The sequence below is a fragment of the Melanotaenia boesemani genome, chromosome 22, assembly GCF_017639745.1.
Source record: "Melanotaenia boesemani isolate fMelBoe1 chromosome 22, fMelBoe1.pri, whole genome shotgun sequence".
Classification (NCBI taxonomy): Eukaryota; Metazoa; Chordata; class Actinopteri; order Atheriniformes; family Melanotaeniidae; genus Melanotaenia; species Melanotaenia boesemani.
The window spans coordinates 14,246,329-14,257,258 of NC_055703.1; positions in this window are offsets into that span (position 1 = coordinate 14,246,329).

Consider the following 10,930-nt stretch of genomic DNA (forward strand, 5'->3'; position numbering starts at 1 on the left):
TTTCTTTATTTAAGTTTTGTTATGGGGGAATATGTGGACTGTACACAGGAAGGTTTTCAGAGGACAAGCAGGGTGTGTGACCTCATGCTTGTTGGGGAAACTCCTGAGTGTATGCCTACCCAAATGTAGAATTAAATGTTTGAATAAGGCCCCTTGTTTATGTATGACATTTTAGAGTGACTTGGAAGAACATGCTGTATGTTCAAATGTTGAATTATTTGGTTCTTACAAAGTGCATTTTTGCTTCCCTTCATCACTGAAACCCAGCAAGTTTCCAACGTAAAGTTGGAAACAGGTTGAAAAGAATAAAATACTTTTTTCCTCACAAAACATTTTACCAAATATATTTTATTACTGATTGATAACTTGTTTGAGTTGTAAAGAAGCAACAGGTCCTTAGCATGTCCTAACATTGCTGACAGGTGGAAAACAGAAAAACTGCATTGGTGTGTACGAGCCATGTCATTTTATAAAAAGACACATCCCTTTGACCATGTATCTAAAACTACAGACTATATTTAGCACATCCTAAAACCAAAGAATTGGCACGGTCATGGTTGCAGTTTCAAGCTCCAAAACTAACTTTATTGATGATTACACAACACAGTAAAACACATACTCTCCATCTCCTTATCTTACCAGCATCAACCCATAAAGTTGTAGTGAAATCAGGTCTCTGACTCCTTGTAGAGTCTTCATCTCATCGGCCTCCTGTCAGTGGACAGCAGTCAGACGTAGGCTGGTACACTTCACTTGATTACTTGCAGCAGAGTGGCGTTTCTTCCAGCAGTGTTTGAAGTTATGTGGGTTCAATGGTCTGTTATACATAGCCTTATAAAGGCTATTGAGTTGCATAAAGATAAGGACTTCATGCAACGTTGTAGCATTTAAGTGATTCAATTTGACAGCTTTAAATTAAAAAGCCAAAAAAAAAAAAAAAGGCTGAAGGAAAATAGAAATACATAAATCAAGGATTAATGTTAATGTCTTGGGAGTAGAATTCTGTAGGGCAGAATTAAATGTTCAACTTTTAAAACTGTAGTTGAGCTCTTGGAAATTATGTCTGATCATCAAATGCAGCCACTCTCTCTAAACCAACCACAAATGACAGTTTAATGCAACATCGGGATATCAAGCTATTATGTTAAAATGAAAATGAATTATGATGACATTTATTGCACACATATGCCAAGTATCAAAGTCTTACAATTTCTTGATAGACTTCATGTATGTGTCTGCAAATTTCTGATAACACAGAACCTTTGAAAGTTAGCCAAACATTTGCTTAACTTTCAAGCTTAAGAAGCACTGGTAAGTAAAATTTATGTAAAAAGCTATTTTTCATGTCCACCTCTATGTTTGACATGCAAATTCTATCTCAATAGAATCTCAATAAGGAAACAAAGGATAAGAAGAGAAAAAAGAAGTAGCTAACTCAACATAAATTGCACCTCATGATATATATACTGTCTGTAGACATTTAAAATATCATTTTGCCATAGATTCCCGGCATTACCTCAGGATGGGTGCAGCTGACTCCATGGCAATATAATGGTGAAGTGCACCATTTCCTGAGAGTGGTTATCCTATCTTTTTTCCTGGCTTTTCTTACATATTATCATCTATCCACACTGTGACCTGTCTTGCACCCGCAAACCAAAAATACACATCTCCAACCATGAAGACTATGTTTAGCTTTTCTAGCATTCTGTAATTCAGTTGAGCAATGTTTATTACAAATGAGTTTTGGGGACTAGATTGTAGGGCCTTCTTGCAACTGGTTAGAAGTGACAAGTCAACCATCAATTTGCCAATATCACCAGCAGAAACTGTAGGAGTATATAGGGGATATGTGGAGGGAGAAGGCTGAAGAGAACTTGGCATGATGCCTCTTATTTGTGTTGTTCAAACAGCAACAGAGAATGATAACCCTCACCATGTATGACATAGTCGTAAAAAGGGAGTTTTGCAGCTACATGGGTGGAAAAAAAGGGAGATGGATGAAGCCAAATGACTTTATAGAGATGAGGAAAACAGAAAGAGAAGCACTAAAATGTGATAAGTTGTAGCTGACAAGCAGAAAAAAGACCCTTGTAATCTCAAGGAGGTGAATGGGCTGAAAGTGAAATCCAAGTAAGTGTGGTAAAGACTGTCATACACAGATGGCAGCATGGTGTACTTTGGAGAGGCTACTGAATGAGCACCTCATCTATGCACATGCTGGAGCAATCTAACTCAGTCACAGATGGGCTGCAGAGAAAGGAGGTGCTGCTGTGAAATCAAGACGTATTCTTGATATTTAACCCTGACTCAGAGCCAGAGAAACTATGCTTGGTGCTACAGTTTTCTTATTCCGCAAATCACACAAAGATGAATGATTTTTTGTCACACTTCTAGTGTGTGAGTGTGTGTGAGGTCTTCTTCAGCTGTTTGATGAAGGGCACTTGAAATAGCACACTGTATATAAATATGCTTGGTTCTTTTTTCTTCAAAAAGCACAAAGCTTATATTTTGCTTTTGTTGTATTCTTGTCACTTTAGATACAACATCCCAGTTTAAGAAGGATGGTTTAATCAAAGCATTCCTCATCTGTCATCCTTTCTGGAGTGAGTCCAGTAACATGCACAATCTTACTAAACATACAACTCTATTACCTAAAAACTTTACTGACTTTAAATGATGGTGAGTAATTTGGCCTGCTGAGAATACAGCAACAAAACAGGGTGTCACAGTGTGTGTTGCGGCTGTGTTGATTAGCTGCTGCTGTTGGAGACAAATTTCTTCCAGTGTTTCCTGAGACTTTTGTGTTGTTTTCATTTTATTGTTCATGGGAAAAATGGCTCAGCGGGCAAAAATGGAAAAATCACTTAATTTTCCCTCACTAGAACCGAGCTACTGTTTTGGCTTTTATGGCACACTCCTCCGCCTACACAGCCGGTCAGAGCCTGGATCTCCATTAAATGCCTCATGTTTGCGGGCATGTGGAGGTAAAGGTGCTACCAAATCCTTTCAGTGGAACATTTTCTACTGTAAAGCACACACTTTTACGACAAGAGAGGTATTCATGAAATCGTTTGTAAAAAAAAAAAAAAAAAAAACAACTCTTTGATTTACCTGATTTAAATTTATTTCTGGAGGCATGAGAGGTCTGGGCCATAGCTTTTGCAGGAGGTTTCTCTGGCTGCTTCAGGTTTCAAAGCTGGCAGGCTGATCAGAGTGCATAAGGTTTGTGAGCCTTGGCACCAACACACAGCACCAGGCTTTGAGGACCCAGATTAACCTACACAGTAGTTAAATAAACACACATCCATGCATGGCCGCATGAATGGACGTTTCATCACCGCTTGCTACGTTTCCGTGATTACACTGGAGTAACACACTCCTGCACTCCATGATGCAATTAAAAATAACAGTTGAAACACAAAAACATATGTGGAATACTGAGTAGCGCAGAGGTATTAGTACACATACATTGTAGTCTGAAAAGTCACCAAATGACCTCACGCTTGGAGCACTTTCCATGACTTTTTCTGCTCAAGTTTAATTTGAGATGGTTATCAGTTGTTAGCTGCTTGCAGTGTTCAGTCATCAATCCCAGCATTGTGTACTTATGCCCTGGTAAAATTACCTCAAGACTAAATTAGTTTGACCCCAGCGAGAGTGAGTCTGGGACAGAGTGGGGGCTGAGTTTCAGACAACTGCAGGACAGCAGCTTAGTGGGGTGTGAGGTGAACCCCATGGCGGTAGGTCATGTTAAAACAGCAGAGACAAGGAGATGGAGGGGGGGCTTGTGTTTGTACACAGGGAACCCCAGGCAGCTCTGTAAAAAGAGCTTTATTATTTAGGCTACTGCCAAGCAGAGATCAGGGTGGAAAATACACAGGATCCCCGGCGCCAGCTCCCTTGCTCTCGGAAAACCCGCCCCAGAAGTGTCCAAGCATAGGGCCTGGATTTAATCACCTTCTGTGGCATTTGTCCTTAGTCTGAAGTAAGAAAACTACTATCAATATGCACCAATGTGACCCTTGATCTCTCTACCAAGGACTGTATCAAAAAGACACAATGTGTTCTTGACAAATCAAATCAAATTAAACTTTATTTATAAAGTGCTTTTCATGCCAAAAAACAACACAACGTGCTTTACTTAATAACATATATGCATAATAAAAAAGAAAAAACAAGCCACAACAAAGTATAACAAAGCAATTTCAAATTATTCTAGTTTCTCTTTCATACAGTCACACATGCGCACACAGACACACACACGCGAGTACACCTCCATCCCTCCACTCTTAAAAGAAGGTCAGATAAATAAGAAATTTATAAATGACTAAAAGAACCTTAAAATCAATCCTAAAACACACGGGGAGCCAATGCACAGATTTCAAAACTGGTGTAATGTGTTCCTTCTTGGTCCTCGTCAGAACCTGTGCCGCTGAGTTCTGAAGCAAATGTAGGGTGGAAATACTCTTTTTGGAAAGACCAGAGAGCAGGGCACTAAAACAATCTGCATTCACTGATGCATTCACTAAACTACAAAGAGTGTTATGTTGGAAATAGCTTACAGATGTCTATCATGGTACAAACTGTCATTGTTCCATTTTGCTTGCAGGTAAATCCAATAGCAAAGTGCATAAAGCCAAAGTGCTCTTCAGTGTGCAGATATACTGACCAGCCAATGGCATGAAGCTCAACACTAGTGGTGATACACAGAACTATGCCCTTTCATTTTTTAAATTTTTTTTTTTATTTTGGTGAGCAGGGGTTGTGTTTGTTAGTTGATAGTAACTTCAACACCAACATGCAAACTGAGGCAATATTCACAAAAAGAAAACCTACACTTTATTACCTGATATGTATTAACACCTTTACAATAAATCAATACTGAGCGTGTTTTCACACCAACCGTCCACTAAACTAGGTATGATTGGGGATGTGGTTCACTTGGGTCCTGGACCAAGTTTGCTTTCAAGATGCACCACATAAAAAAAACTGGGCCTTTTAAATAACGTATTCCACTTCTCGCCACAATGCCCTGCACTGATCCCACAACCCACTTTGCTTTGTAGTCTGCCTCCTGTGTTTGGTTTAGTTGAAGCAGACCAAGACCCCCATCTGTTGATCCGAATCAGAGATTGTTTGTGCATTCACAATTCCCCACACAAAGTGAACTAGGATTCTAATTAAAAGTGCTGGTGTGAATGCACCCAAAGTTTCTAACTTTAAAAGTCTATGCCTCTGATTCATTTTTGGCAAACTGATATTCTTTATGCACAATCCTGGAGCCATCATTGCCCTACTGTGTTCTGAGGCTGAGAAACCGCACTTTTTGTTCAGTCCAGGACATCACATGATAGCTGTGATTTCTTTTATAGCACCACATCACACACCAGAAACTGGATATCAAAACACTGGGCATTTTAAATCTGTACCGTGACTGATTGAGCAAAGAAATGCAAGATGTTATTAATTGTGAAAGAGAGCAAATGTCAAGCAAGAGATAAGGCAAGACTCAGCATCACATTAACTTGGAAAGAACTCAGAGGAGTGACAGGATGCAAGACAGATGGTGAATTAGCCTTTGTCAGGGGTGGTGAAGTGCAAAGATTTGTTTAATTGTGTTGCTTTAAAACTGTAACTTATGCTGTTTACACTTGAAAATTTTGCAAATCAGCTGAATATATCATCTTGACTTAGTTATGTGGCTGTTTTTTTTTTTTTTTTTTTTAAGTGCTTTTATCTAAATGTTTCTTGAACTTTTAAATTGTGATAGAAGGCATCAGTGTTTCATGCAAGTTTGAACCCATCTATTATAATTTATAAAAATCTACTGACAGAGATGAAATAACACAATTTCAACAGACTTCTTCTCTCGTTACCTAGGGAACAACCATTCATAACAGAGCATCTCTCCACCTGATCTTATCTAGCCTCCAATTTCTTCTTGTCCCAATTTTAAGGTTTATATAGTATACAATATTTTAATATACAATATTTTAATGATGCATATTCATAACATTAATAGTTAAAAACAACACGGTTAAAAGGAAAACATGACAGCAGAGTATAAAAATGAAAGGTTAATGAAAGTCAGCCAGCAAAATCAAACTGAAAAACAATCTAAAACAGGAAAAGTCGGATCAGAAACAAAATATGAGTAAGAGATATGGAACAGATGACTTGAATTACAAAAGAAATAAAATGATGAAAAGTGACTGTGTGTCCTTTTTCATTATTTAATTTTGCAATCTTTGTGCTCCCACTTACTAAGAACTAGTTATCCACCGATTAAGTCATCATCTGATTTTATAAAGTACAGGAAGTTACATTTCTGAGAAGGTGCAAATAAAGCTGCAGGGACACTATGATGAAGCAAACACAGGGCGACTCACATGTCCGTCCTGTAAGTTTCACACTTAATAATACATTTTTTTAATTTAAAAGTGCCTTTCAAAACACACAAGGACAATGTACAAAAAAAAAAAAACACAGAGCTTTAGGCACAAAATTCAAATGCATAAGCACAAGATATGAGAAAATCAAAGATAAACTAACAAATAAATACAGTATTTGACAAGTCCTACAAGTATGTTGCTTCAACATGCAGTCTCTAAACTGGGATCAACTAAAATCGTCTGCAGTGTGTTAATTTAGTAACGATGGATTCCAGTTCTGTGCAGAATTTTAGCAACTTACAGGCCATTGTTTTGATTTTGCCACAGTCTTGTTTCACCATTACCACTCAAATCATATAATGATAAAACATTAATATTGTGGTGTTTACAGTCTGTAAACCCAGTTAATTAACATGCAAATGTTTCCTTTGTTTGCAAGGAGTCTGTAAATGAAAAAAACAACAAAGAAGATTTATTGTAATAACCCTTTAAGGCACTTGCTTTTGCGTTCGTCCATCTGCTGTTGAGCCATTTTCTGGCCCTATCAAGTTAAATACGATCCAGAATTCTCTGACTAACTCACATTTGTTCATCTTGCTATTGGATGAAACAGGTGTATGAATCATTACACAGATTGCCAGTTTGCTGCATCATCTGCCTGTTTTCTTTGCTTTGTTATCCCACTGGCTGCGTAATATGTATACTCATCATGTTTGAATCCTAGAGAAGTAAAAAAAAAAAAAAAGAAAAAGAAACACTCATTTTTCTGGCAAAACTTCTTTGACTAGAGATGGTCAACTATGAATGTGGTCACTTAGATTGAAAAGGGAAGTTACATCAGCGCTTCAGTATGTCAGCTTAGTGAATTGTGATCAGCCGTAGTCTAAGACTTTCATAAAGCCCAATGAATGTGTAGCAACAGCAAGAGCTGACTTTGGCTTGGTTAAGTCAACTACTGAACCCCAGGCTTCTAAAGCCTTGGATTTACGCAAAGAATTTATCAAAAAAGACAGATTCCTGACTCACCCAGTGTTTAGCTAACCAGCATGCACAGTGGTATTTACATTTAAAATAGCAGCATAGCACGTTTGTAACACATTACTACCTGCATGAATACTTACATTTCTACCACTCAACAGTGGATGAGAGTTTACATGATCATACAGACTCCTGGCAGTAAAAAGGTTGTTTTAGAGGTAGAGCTTAATCACTGTGGCATATCCTCTCAGTGCAGAGGGAGTTAATGAAGTTTTATCCCACACTGATATTAGTATTTTGTATTCATTTCAAAAGGTTGGACATCACACAAAAAAATGTGAAGTGATGCAATAAATATTCTTCTTAGAGAAATACAAGCTGATGATGCATCACATAGGCAACGTTTAGTTGTTGGGGTTTTCCCACATGTTGCTGAGCTTGCTGTAAGCAAGACTATTTAGAAGCTAGTATTCTGGGTTTTAAGGGGAACTTTGGTTGCTCCATCAGCAAATAGCAAAAGAGTATAGTAAACAGATAATTTTGAAGTGGTCTGCATTTGAGCTTCTCTAGCAAGCTAAAGCCTTTTGGTGCCCCTGATTCACTCATGCAAAAACCAAATAGACCACAACTTAGTTTTAAGTTTTTGCTTACTGTGACTGAAAAAAAAAAAAAAAGAGAGAGGTGTAGATCCAACAGATGACCTGCTTTACTTCCTGAACTGAAGCCAAGCATGTACTACATTAAAAACTAAATAAATATACTGTAGCTAATGTTTCCTTTGGAAAAAAATACTGAATGAATTTGTATATACCTCAGAAATTCAACTTGATAACGTGAAACTATACAAAAAATACAAAGAAAATAGGACATGTGGTCAGAATCCAAGCAAATTGAAAGCAATTGAACCAGCATTTTCTGACTTTAATTACTACCTGAAAGCATAACACATGCCTAAATTATAACTTTCTTGTTAAGTGGGACTTGGTAACATGGGGATTTGAATACTGGGCCTTTGTATCTTCCCCAGTCCACTAATTTTGTGGCTTGTTCTAATATGTTGGTAAATTTATATGAAATATAAAATAAATTTATATACATTTGAACTTTGTTCAAGAGAGTGCCAGATTTCCACGGAGCCTTCCAGGCAAAATAACAGCTAAAACACATCGTAAAACAGGCCTTAATATATAGGCGAAAAACACCACCACCACAGAGCAGTACCGCGCATGCGTCATCAAATTGCAAATCATGGAGGCAAAATCCAATGAAGGCAGCAGCACCACTGATCACTACAGCATCTTCGTATGATCACATAAAATAATTCTTTGAAAAGGTCAGTGATGATCCAGGAGGGAGAAATCTTACCTTTTTGTGTAAATTTTGCTTGCCAGGTGTCAAGATGCAACTCCGGACATCAATGTCAGCACTAAACCTGAAACAGCAGATTGAAATAAAGCACCCAGCTAGCCTTCCAAGGTATGTCAACTAAATGTCACTAAAACAATCTGAAGACTTGGCAAGGGTGTGCTAAAACACATCCTCTATCACCCAAAACTAAATAACAGCGTACAGTAGCAGCAGCTCTATTGTCTACATCTCCCAGGTGCAGCTGGAAAACCTTTTTCAGCATATTGCTGCCTTTGAGGAAAAAGGAACCCTCAGCTTTCATAATCTTGACAAATGCAAGACATATGGTCTTACATGTATTTTTTTGTTTTGTTTTTTATTTATTCATTTGGGCTGATTATTGCACTTTTATGACCCATGTTCCAGAACATTTCTTTGGACAAACAATTCAGAAAATATACATTCACAAAAAAATTGAAAAGTGACTTAATGAAAAGATACATCATGTTTAAATGTTTTGCACTTTAAATATTGCACTTTGAGGTACATCCTTTGGTTCCTATCAGCCTGGTTCCTACCTCAGGTAGTTTAATAATTCCTCATTAAAAAAAGACAATTCAAGTAAGTTTTTCCTCTTGTTTTTATACTGTAGTAGTGAAAGTTGCAGCTGGCTATGACCATGGATTGAATGTGTGGCAACAATAGCAAAACGCCAGTATTTTGAGGGTAACAGCTCTAGCAACAGATTGGAAAGAAAAGAACAATGAACTAGTTCATTATTAGAACTGTGAACTTAGTTAAAAATTTGAATGAAGAACTATGAACTGAACTAGTTAATTTTAAAATGTGTGAACCTAACTTTGAACTAGTTCATGTAGAAATTGAACTACACTGGTAACCAGCAGCCAACTAAATTTTGGATGTATTTAAGATAAGGTCAGATTATGTATTTTGAACCATTTTAAGTTTTTGATCACTTGAAACAAATATCTCTTGGGGTGAAATATGATGAAAAATAAGAGTTTATTATTTCAGCAGCTTCAGGAGTATTTACAGAGCCACAAATGTTCATTTTAGTGACATTTTTTGCTTTTTTTTATGTGTTTGTTTTTTTGTTGGTTTTAGAAAAGAAGTAGAGGGGGCTCACTTATTTTATAGTTACCGTATCATTCATTGACCATTCACTTCAGATTTAAGGTAAAATAATTTTTACTATAAGTTATGTATCATTGAACAGTAGAAGTAATACTACATATTGGTAGGACATACACTGTATACCAGTACTTAAAAATAAACAGTGCACTCGGTTATTTTAGAAAAGACTGAAACTAAATGAAAGGCCTACATATCTGCATGTATGCAGGAAATTATTATAGTGGTAAAACTCAGTTTGAGCTCTGTGTCATCACAAATTCATGGACTAGTTTTAAGGTTTCAAGCACAAATTTGAAATCCTTCTGTAACCCTATTTCCTATACTTATATCACACCATCCGTCTCTTGAGATGACGTAAAATGCTTTGCTAGTTTAAAACCAATATTGATGTATGGGATTTGCAAGGAAATGAGGGTTTTGCTTGAAGCCTCCAGGGCACTTCGGCAAACTGTTCCCAGTGAAAAGTAATCTGACAGCAGCTCTGACCATTTTTATGTCCACTGTAATGAACTCATTGCTATAAAGAAGTGGCTATATGCTTTAAAAAGACTATCTTCCGATAATGTAAGATATTACAGCATGATATATTTTTGATCATTTAGATCTGAATAATAGCGTGCAGAATATTGAGCCCTAAACTAATACATGGTGTCTGCATTCAAAGTCACTGGTGGTTATGTTGCTCATTTGCTTCCAAAACCACACATTACAGAGTGGCTGCTACTTGTCTACGAGTCATGGTGTCTGTTTTCGCAACAGCACTAGAAAAACACTGTGCTGCCATGATCTCTCACTCTATTCTCCACATCAATCCCTGGTGTGGACTGCTGGTGCCTTTTTCTCACCATATGACTCTTATTAATTTGATATGAAAACCCAGATTCATCCCAAGTGTCATGGTTGAGAGCTTTTCTCACTGTGTGAGTTTTTCAGCCTCCCATCTGTAGGCTGCCTCAAATCAGCCCCTGATCAACACACCACATAAAAAAAAAAAAAACATATTTGTTTTGGATTTGCTGTAGAGTTGTCTTTGCACAAACCGGCAGTTTATTTAA